This window comes from Thalassophryne amazonica, chromosome 2, assembly GCF_902500255.1.
Source record: "Thalassophryne amazonica chromosome 2, fThaAma1.1, whole genome shotgun sequence".
NCBI classification, from domain to species: Eukaryota; Metazoa; Chordata; class Actinopteri; order Batrachoidiformes; family Batrachoididae; genus Thalassophryne; species Thalassophryne amazonica.
The window spans coordinates 123029095-123040269 of record NC_047104.1 but is presented as its reverse complement, the minus strand read 5'-3'; the positions used below and the strand labels follow the sequence as shown (position 1 = coordinate 123040269).

General features: G+C 40.6%; 1 long non-coding RNA gene across 1 annotated transcript; it reads left to right on the top strand.

The window, feature by feature from the left end:
* Positions 1-795: 795 nt before the first annotated feature.
* Positions 796-6739, top strand: LOC117502906. Its single transcript, XR_004558434.1, has 2 exons — positions 796-924; positions 6581-6739. It is a non-coding gene; the product is annotated as an uncharacterized LOC117502906 (long non-coding RNA).
* The last annotated feature ends 4436 nt before the right edge of the window (positions 6740-11175 follow it).

Sequence of the window (11175 nt, the reverse complement as noted above, 5' to 3'; positions counted from 1 at the left end):
ATGCCCCTGTTATGTGGAATGATCTCCCTGCATCAATAAAACAGTCAGATTCTGTGGAGACTTTCAAGTCCAGACTTAAGACACACTTATTTTCCCTTTCATATGGCTAGCATACTGGTACAGTTTTGTTTTATGCTTTTTACTCTTTTAATTAATTTATTAGTAATTGGAGCGGGCTGCGGCCTCAACTTTACCTAAATTCTGGGTCTTTTAGTGAAGTTTAGGGCTAGTGGCCGGCGATCACCTTAGTATTTCTCTGTTTTTCTTGTTGTTTAATGCTGGCAAATTATATTTTTTGTCTTTTTGATGCCTGATTCTGTTTTTCTCTCTGTTTAAGGTGCAGCTCCATCCAGAGATGGGAGATGTATTTCTGTTGGCGATCCTCCTGTCCTGTGCGCCAATAGCATTTCTTGTATATTCGTCCGTGAATTATTCTGTGAATTGTTCTGTAATTTATGTTTGTAGCATGGCCCAAGCAGAGGGTCACCCCTTTGAGTCTGGTCTGCTTGAGGTTTCTTCCTCAGAGGGAGTTTTTCCTTACCACTGTTGCTCTGGGGGTTGGTAAGGTTAGACCTTACCTGTGTGAGGCGCTTTGAGGCAACTCTGTTGTGATTTGGCGCTATATAAATGAAAAATAAATTGAATTGAAATTGAATGACTGTCTTGGAATTTATTGACAGCAATCATCAAGAAATAAACAGTGTGGTAATGTAAGGCCAGCACGGTGGCTTAGTGTTTAGTACTGTTGCCTCACAGCAAGCCGGTCTGGGTACCAATTCCAACCTGGTCCTTTGTGTATGGAATTTGCATGTTCTCCCCATTTTCACATGGGTTCCCTCCGGGTGCTTTGGTTTTCTCCCACTTCCAAAGACATATGGATTACGTGAATTGGAAACTTTAAATTGACCCGAGGTGTGCATGCGAGTGAGAATGTGTTTGCCTGTGTATATGTGGCATCCTGTCCAGGGTGTACCCTGCCTCTCACCCTATCATGGATGGGACAGACTCCAGCTCCTACTCTTAACAGTTTATGCATATATAAAGACTTAAAAAGTTTTAAAATATTCAAGATCTAAACTTCTGTAGCTTCTGTAGAGCACATGGACCGGTGAATGGAGGGTGAGTTGGTTTGATCCTCAATTTCTTCTTAGTAGATTTGTACCCTTGAGCAAAACACTGAACTCCTTATAACACAGTGGCCCCACACAAAGGTGAGAAATTGATGTCGACCAACAAAACTGTACTTTAAATTTGGTCTAAATGTCCTTTCAAGAACATAATACTCACTTTAGTGCATACAACTGAATCCAGTGTGGTTGCTGTAATCCAATATAGCAGCTTTGAAATAAAATTTGCACGGAATATGAAACTGAAGTATATGCATTTGCATTTAGATTAACGCAACGTGGGACATTGTGAGATGAAGTCTTATCCAAAGAGATGGGGTTTGCTGCAAGACGAAAAACAGTCCTACATGCAATTGCAGTTTAGAAAAAATTAAGTACCGGTAATGCATGGACCAGTAAAATACTAAGATCTTAGTGCATTAACCCTCTGAATAGCATTGCTTTGTTTTTATTCTCATACATATAGGAACTGAGTCCCCCACCCACTGTAGCCTATTTATTCATGATCAAAATACATGTTTGGTTTTGAATGGTTAAAGTTACTACACTTTCAAAAATAAATCACAGGTTTCACACCCACTTCATTAAATTTAGTTAGTTTTTATACCCTTTGCTCCACTCTGTAAGAAAAATAATGGAATTCTTTTGAATATTACTTAGTAGTGTACAATATTAAAAGCTGTTGCAGCAGTCATTCAGGGGTTCATTTTATTTATCTAATTTATTTTGACTTTTGTTTAAGACGTTTGTATGTCATGATGATTTTCTACTTTCAAAACATATTTCATGTACAATATTCTAAAATTAGCAACATTTAAAACTACAGTTCGTAGGATTTAGTGTTACAGCTAGGGCGCTCAGTGGGCTTTGATTGTGGGCCTGAGTGTGAATGAGTGAGATGTAGAGCAGCAAATAAACACACACACACAACACATCTTAACAACACAAGAAGACAGAGAAAGTAATTATTCAACAGTCAATAATGCACAATCCATAAGGCCCTGTTTTCCAAAATCAAAACCCAGTAAACATAAGAAGCAACAAACAATTAGGGGGCCGTTACACAGGATGATGGCAGTTGTATGTCCTTTGTGCAGCTTAAAATGCACTAAATCTGCAGAGGGGACATGAAAACACCTTTCTGTGTTTCACCTTTTTTTGTGGCATTGTCTCCCCTTTGAAATTGGTGTGCTACAGATGACATCGTATTACCATGGAGATCTACTGCTTATTTGACATATGTGTTGGATTTTACGCAGCTTGTCATGGTCTAAAATTTAATTTCTACACGCTTCAGTTTGGATTTATCTTGCATGTGTGCACATGCATTTCTCCGTCATTCACGCGGGTTACGTCAGCTAAATGGGCATAAAAATTACATCAGTCATAATTATCACCTTTCACTGGACTTGTTACGGCTGGAAAACAACTGAGGCAAGAAAAATATAAAATGATTTTTTTAAAACCATTGCAGGTACTGAAAAATTACGTGACTTGTTCAGTTCAGAAAACTCACTTTTCTTCTTTTGACCGTAGCTCCACATAAAGCTCTGTGAATCAAACTCTGGATTTTACAGTTCATGGAAAAAAGGACAAAAGTGTGGTGAGTAAACCATAAACTTAATGTATCTACTTATATATTAAAATGTTGCATGTCCGCTTTTGCTGAATTGACACCGGAGCTTTCAGAAGCCCAGAATGAAGCATCAGCCACAGGAAAAGTATAACACAAACCCACCTGATCACTGCTCAAAGTTTTGAACACGCACAAAAATTTCTGACAAATTTGGTGGATATCAGCTAACAAGAAATTCACTTTGCACTTCATAACAGTGTTTAATAAAGAGTTTTATTCATAAAAATCATGACACACAGCCCGATCATTGCACAGGTGGCTGGGTGGTCATGGGGGTCTCGGTGTGTTGTTTGTATGTGCAGTATTTGAGACTGCTCCAATCTTGGCGACTCTTCTGCGGTAGTCAGGTGCAGCTTCTTACTTCATGGCGACCATGGCAGTCATGGCAGGTTGTGAGCGGATACTGAGTGGGCCTTGTAACATCCTGGCATCAGCTGTGCAGCCCCTTGGCATGCTGCTGTGTTCTCTGGGGTTTCATGACTGCACAAGGACCACAGATCAGACTCTGCCCCTGTATAACGGGGTTTTCATACAAACTCTCAAACTGCATCTTATTGTTCAAAGAATTCTGAATAATTTACATGGGTTTATAACATTGAGATCAACCCCAAAAAAATCCTGCTTCTATAAAATTCAGAAGTTGACTGTGACAGACTGTAAGCAAAAGATAAATTTTGAAGTAAGAATGAAAAAAATTGAAACAATCAACAGCTGCAATTATCTCAAAGGGCAGTCGGCCAAGGGGCTAGGCAGGGGAATGTTCAAAGTCCATGAACAGAGTGCAGTAATGTAAGCAGTACTAAACACAGTGCAACAGTATCCATGACAGGAGGCTAAATCAAGGTCAGAATGATTATCAGAGGTCAAACACAACTTAAGAAAAAATTGAGAAAAAAATGTACTAGATGAAAAGACTCACAGCAAAAACTCTGAACTAATTCGGATGAATCAATACTCACTGGAAACAGACAGAGGTTGGCATGAGATGCAAGAGTCTGGCAAAGAACACTGGTAGGTCAGTGTCTTCTGAAGAGGCACCTAAAGCAGCACCAGGTGAGACTGATTACAACCAGAGATGCCAGGACATGAGGCAGCTTGACAATGCAGAAAAACATGGACGGAAACATTAACAACATCTAATGATTACAAAAGGTCAAACACTAACGGTGCTGAGAGAAATAAGGATGGAGGCTAAATACACGCATCGAGTGACATAAACCCCTGCTCGACAATCAGCGCACCCTCACAGAGAAACCATCACAACGATCTCAGAGAGTAAATCTCTCTCCCACGCATACACGCGTGCACACACAAACACACAAACTCAGAAAAGGGAGACAGACAAATCAGATATGGGGTGACACTTCATTGGGAATGAACCAATACGCACCCAACACACAACAGCATGTGCACACGTGGGACCATGAGAGTGAAGTGACGAGAGAACCATTACAGCCATAATAACACCCAGAGCCGTGGAGAACACGGGCAAGAGACCAAGGGAAATGGGAGGACCACAGATCACCCAGGGAACATGACATGGAATGTGAAGAACTTCAGGTAGGATTACACAAAAGTGAAGAAATAACCAATCCCAAGAGTAAAACCAAAATGAACCTGCACGAAGCCCAGTCATTTTGATGTTACTGATTGCATTGTGCGATTGCCAGTCACGATTTTGTTTTCCTTTCATCTTTTTCCTTCTTCTGCAATGGGGATTCATGCTCCCTTGCCTTCTCTTGTGATAAGCAAGATGATCCTCCATTTCACATAAATGAGAGTTCTCAACCTCGTAAGACTGCATGAGTAACCAGTAGACAGTATACAGGAGAGAAACCACTGATTTCTCTTTTTTCTTGTCTTCTAGCTACACTACAAAATGCAAAAGAGGTCATAAATATGCCGCTTTTGGGCTGCTGTATCAAAATGTTGGTGCAACAAAGCAGTCTCCATGTGGGGGCCTGCTCCTGTGTAGATATGAAGGACTCACTAAGTTCAAAAACATACTGATTCATTGTTGCAGATAATTTTATATGAATGAACAGTTGATTTTGAATGCTTGATTTCCATTCCATTTCTGATGATAAGCACCCCTAAATCCTATTTAAATACAGATGACCCAGTGGATTACCTTTAAGAAAATAGAAACCCTACAAAGTGAGTATGAATGAGTGATTTTTATCCCCAAAAGATACTCAACAAAAATATAAACGCAACACTTTTGGTTTTGCTCCCATTTTGTATGAGATGAACTCAAAGATCTAAATCTTTTTCCACATACACAATATCACCATTTCTCTCAAATATTGTTCACAGACCAGTCTAAATCTGTGATAGTGAGCACTTCTCCTTTGCTGAGATAATCCATCCCACCTCACAGGTGTGCCATACCAAGATGCTGATTAGACACCATGATTAGTGCACAGGTGTGCCTTAGACTGCCCACAATAAAAGGCCACTCTGAAAGGTGCAGTTTTATCACACAGCACAATGCCACAGATGTCGCAAGATTTGAGGGAGTGTGCAGTTGGCATGCTGACAGCAGGAATGTCAACCAGAGCTGTTGCTCGTGTATTGAATGTTCATGTCTCTACCATAAGCTGTCTCCAAAGGCGTTTCAGAGAATTTGGCAGTACATCCAACCAGCCTCACAACCGCAGACCACGTGTAACCACACCAGCCCAGGACCTCCACATCCAGCATGTTCACCTCCAAGATCGTCTGAGACCAGCCACTCGGACAGCTGCTGAAACAATCGGTTTGCATAACCAAAGAATTTCTGCACAAACTGTCAGAAACTGTCTCAGGGAAGCTCATCTGCATGCTCGTCGTCCTCATCGGGGTCTCGACCTGACTCCAGTTCGTCGTCGTAACCGACTTGAGTGGGCAAATGCTCACATTCGCTGGCGTTTGGCACGTTGGAGAGGTGTTCTCTTCACGGATGATGCGAAGGAGATGTGTTGCACTGCATGAGGCAAATGGTGGTCACACCTGATACTGACTGGTATCCCCCCCCAATAAAACAAAACTGCACCTTTCAGAGTGGCCTTTTATTGTGGGCAGTCTAAGGCACACCTGTGCACTAATCATGGTGTCTAATCAGCATCTTGATATGGCACACCGGTGAGGTGGGATGGATTATCTCAGCAAAGGAGAAGTGCTCACTATCACAGATTTCGACTGGTTTGTGAACAATATTTGAGGGAAATGGTGATATTGTGTATGTGGAAAAAGATTTAGATCTTTGAGTTCATCTCATACAAAATGGGAGCAAAACCAAAAGTGTTGCGTTTATATTTTTGTTGAGTATAAATCTAATTAACTTTTAAATTGTTCTTTGTTTAGCATGAATTATATGAAATAAAAGAAAAAAGAAATAATGAACTCAACAGACTGATGTTTTAGCTCAGCCAAACAGCAATCAGCTGACAGTAGGTAGGCTTGCCCCTTTAGCGTTGGTATTTTTGGGAGCCAGGGAGTGATGTTCTTTCTTATGTGTGTGTAGGGAAAGGAAACAAAACCCAGAGCTAAAAGCGGAGGACATTCAAAGCTATGCAGGTAAAGTGCTAACCTCAAAAAATAAAAATAAAATAGAATAAGTCATGGGGCAGCACGGTGGCTTAGTGGTTAGCACTGTTGCCTCACAGCGAGAGGGTCATGGGTTCAATTACCGCCTGTGGCCTTTCTGTGTGGAGTTTGTGTGTTATCCCCGTGTTTGCGTGGGTTTCCTCCGGGTGCTCTGGTTTCCTCCCACATCCAAAGACATGCAGGTTAGGTGGATGGGAATCTTTAAAATTGTCCGTAGGTGTGCGTGCAGGTGTGTGTGTGTTTGTTTGTCTATATGTGGCCCTGCGACAGACTGGCATCCTGTCCAGGGTGTACCCCAACTCGCGCTCTATGTCTGCTGCAATACGCTCCAGCCCTACATGACCCTTAATTGGACTAAGCGGTTGAAGATGAGTGAGTGTGAGAATAAGTCATTAATGCTGGGATGTTTGTGCCGTGCCTGTAGCGCTGGCGTGCTCAACTGGTTGATCATGAGCGGAGCAGCATTTCAACACTATTCACAAGAGCTACAATGACAACTTCCTGGCTAAATGCAGGCCTGAAAAATCCAGGAATTGAAAAGTCGGCTAGCAGCACAACTGTCCATAAATATGGAACAGTGATGAATGGGGCTAACAAGATTTCGTGTTCTGTTGGGGCCAGGAGTCTGAGGAGGCATTTATTCTGTGTGCAGCTCGAGAAGACGTGCAGAACACACACATCTGCTGCACAGCGACGTTAGATGGTTCAGCAGAGGTAAATTTCTAGAACAGTTTTCTGCATTGGTGCACGAAATTAAAGAATTTCTGAAACATTCAAACCATGTGGAATATGCACAGCTTTTGGATTTGAAAGCAAGTTTAAAAGCAAATTACGCCTAAGCAGGTTGCAACAGAATGACTGCTGAACTTTTCAAACAGACACAGAGCTTAGCACCAGGACAAAAACTGGGCAGAACTTGAGAGTGCATGTTCCGATGATCAAGTGGAGATCATCTTGTCAGAATTTAATAGGTGCTTTACTGATTCTTCATCCATTGGACCTGTTGCAGTTTTCTCTGTTTTTCATTTGGGGAAAAGATAGATGTGGATTGTATGACGTTCATCCATTGGACCTGTTGCAGTTTTCTCTGTTTTTCATTTGGGGAAAAGATAGATGTGGATTGTGACGTCCAAAGTGGCATCACTCTTCAGGCTGGAGAGCTGTGCTATGGAGAATGAGATCCTCACACTGAAAAACGACATTGAGCTCAAATCCAGAGCAACACCTGAACAACAACCAAATAATTAAAGAAATAACAAATATATTTCTCATTTTCAGCAAACTGCCATTCAGCTGATTTGTCTGTCAACCTTTGCTGAAAATGAGAAATATATTTGTTATTTCTTTAATTGTTTGGTTGAAATTGCAAAATAAAACAAAAGTATGACACTATAAGTTTGAAATACGCTCAAATTCAGCAACATTTCAGTTCATTTTTTGGAAAATATGTGCCGGGCGGGAGAGGAAATTTGAACTCAAGTGTTGGGTGGAAATTTGCAGTACAGTGGTCCCTCGCTATAACCCGGTTCACCTGTCGCGGCCTCGCAGTTTTGCGGATTTTTTTATTCCAATTTTGCATGCTTTTTTTTTTTTTTTTTTTTTTTTTTTTACAGCGCATTGTGTTCTGCGTCCTCATCAAGCAGGCCGGTTGCGGCACCGCGAAGGGAGAGTACACGCATTGTGTTCTGCATGTCTGTTTATAAGAATCTTCTCGCCCAGAAGAAAAAAGAGCACCAACAACTACCCATAACTCTGTTCTTCACTCGGAAAAAAACACCTGCACCGAGGTGTGACTCAGTGGCAAAAAGGCACAACAGCGGCGCGGCGCCACGACGAAGAGGCGTGATCAGATGAACTGTGAAATACTGGTCACTTACTATTAATAATTGCTTATGTGTCCAACCTAATAGGTTGATCATTAAAATTAAATTCATTATAATCATAATTATTCATAGGAAAACATTCTATTTTTATTTCTCAAGCAAATGTTTGGGCCTGAAAACAAGTTGGTCTTATTTTCTCCTAAGGTTTGAACTTTGAGAGTGTTTACACATGAGAGAAAAGTGTGAAAATGTTAATGCCTGTTTGAAACAGCACAAAACAGTTCGAATTTGCACACCACGAAACACTGCGCCAACAGACAGGCATGTACAATCCCAGTGCGCAAGCTTGTGCATGCGACGGTGTCTTTTGAGCAGGCACAGTGCGAGGTGCACCACATTGCACCGCTAATGTGGAATAAATAAAAAATAAAACCAGCCGGTACCTGTGGGACCACATCGCGCCACTTATGTGGAATAAATAAAAAAGAAAAAAAAAGAAAAACGCATACCAGCCATTGGACATGAACCTGCACCTTCCAAAAGCTCTGATTACCAGTCAGCAACTTGAGCTACGGCGCTGTTCTTTGAAAGCTGCTCTGAAATACAAATATGATCAGCCTGTTCCTCTGGTGATGACCCAGTCTCCAGACCTGAACTCAATAGAAAATCTTTGGAGGGAGCTGAAACTCCAAACCTGAAAGATCTGGAGAAGATCTGTATGGAGAAGTGGACCAAAATCCCTGCTGGAGTATGTGCAAGCCTGGTAGAAAACTACAGGAAACGTTTGACCTCTGTAATTGCAAAAAAAGGCTACTGTACCAAATATTAACATTGATTTTCACAGGTATTCAAATACTTATTGCAGCAGTATTTGCATACAAATAAATTATTAAAAAAATCATACATTGTGATTTCCGGATTTTTTTTTTTTTTAGATTATGTCTCTCACAGTGGACATGCACCTAAGATGAAAATTTCAGACCCCTCCATGATTTCTAAGTGGGAGAACTTGCAAAATCACAGAGTGTTCAAATACTTATTTTCCTCACTTTAAATGTAATGAAGGTATACAATCAGAACTAAGAAAGGAAAAAGTGAAGTGGAAAATAATTTTCCACACACATTTATTCAAAACACACAGTAAACTATAATAAAACAACTGTTTTGACACGTTATAAAAGGTAATTTGGGCTTCTGTGTGAAAGACTGTACAACAAAAAGGTTCAAAAGGTTTATGCTGGAGTGAGAGAGCTTGCCACAGACTTATTCAATAACATTCACAGGTAATGAGGAGTGGAGCATCTCTAAAACTCACACACTCTGTTTGAGCATGTGAAATTGTCATCAGAGGCCCTCTGTCTGCTCACTTTCACTGATCGCTGTGCGTAATGGCACAGGGCGCATTGGAGCAAGCAGCCAGATGGCTATTCAGACGGGCCAACTAGTAACACATCACTCCTACAAGCGATCTTTGGTTTATCACGTGATTTTGGAAAACCATGTGACGGTGAACCAAATCTGATTGGACACTCACATTGTGCACATCATCACACAGCTTCTATGAGGAGTACAAAGATGGCCGACGGCTGGCTCGAAAGTCCGCGGAGTTAACTTTTCAGCAAAAAAAGTACGTTTCTATCTCATATCATTAAAAAGTTATTTATAATTTTGTAAAGCTTGGTCTCAGCCATCGTATATGATGGTGTTGGCCCCAGAGGGTTAAGGACCAGAAGAATGTAGTGCATGGCCTCGATTCGCCCTAATTAAATAAATACATTAAGGCTGTCTCAACAAAAACCTGGGTTTTGAACTGCAGACAAAGGCTGTGTTTTCCCTCTCAGTTGAGAAATTCCTAAGTCATCTGTTGATCTGAAGATAAGCTTGGAGACATCCTCTTCGGGCCTCCACACTGTGGCCCAGAGAAAAAACAGAATTGTAACTCAAAGTTCTTCAAAAGGAGCCCTTGCCTGGTTTATTGGTTAAATTCCGGTCATTATGAATTACATGACATTATAATTGCTTCACGTCAGAATCTGAAATTGTCCAGACCTGAAGAACCCACATTTATTGCCTCACTGCCAGAGAACATCCCCCCCCCCCCCCCCCCCCATGATTACACGTGATCATAAAACTTTGTCTTGACAGCTATTATTTTTAGGTCTAAGCAAAGAACAAGACATTCTTTTAAAATACAAAATTGCATCAGTATTTCTTTTATTCATATCTAAAAACTCCTAATGTTGTTTGTATTGATTAATGAAACAAAATGCTTTGCATATAATCATTCCATTTAATTGATATGTGTTCCTTAACTGATGTGTGTTTAAGTGTGATCTTTCTGCACTATGTTGATGGTGAAGTATTCTGTTTATCCAATGGATGTGTTTAAGTGATGATTAATAATGTGTATCCATTCAAGTGTCAATAATATCTATTCAAGTGAACAATAGTATAACAAAATAGTTACTGTGTTTAAATAGTTGAATCATTTGGGTCTGCCCTGTGAAGACATGAAGTTTTCTGTGAGATTACACACCCTAAATGGGTGGAGTTTGGTGACGTCAGTCCACCTTTTTAAAGTTAGAACAGAGTGCTGTCCACTCTCTTGCTCTGGCCGCTCTCTTCTTTTTTGGCTCTTCCAGCTTCCTCTTCTCTCTTCCTTTCTTAACGCTTAATTTTTATTCTTGGGTCAACAAGGGATGCTAAGATAAGCTAAGCTAGCTAAAACTACCACGTGGCTTCATTTAATCCTCCGTTATTCTTTGACAAACTTTTAACAATGTTTTAACCTGATGCTTTAAGGTGCGTCAGGTCTTTTGAATTTTTAAGAGAACTTCTGAGCTGAACTTTTCAAAATAATAGTTAATGTACAGAAAAGTGACTTTTCCTTTCATGTATTTTTCCACCACGCTTAAAGTTTTTCTAAATTCACAAAGACTTTTAATCTGGCTCCAACAAACTTTTTAAAAGCTACCAGAAACCATTTTCAACAAACACCTTC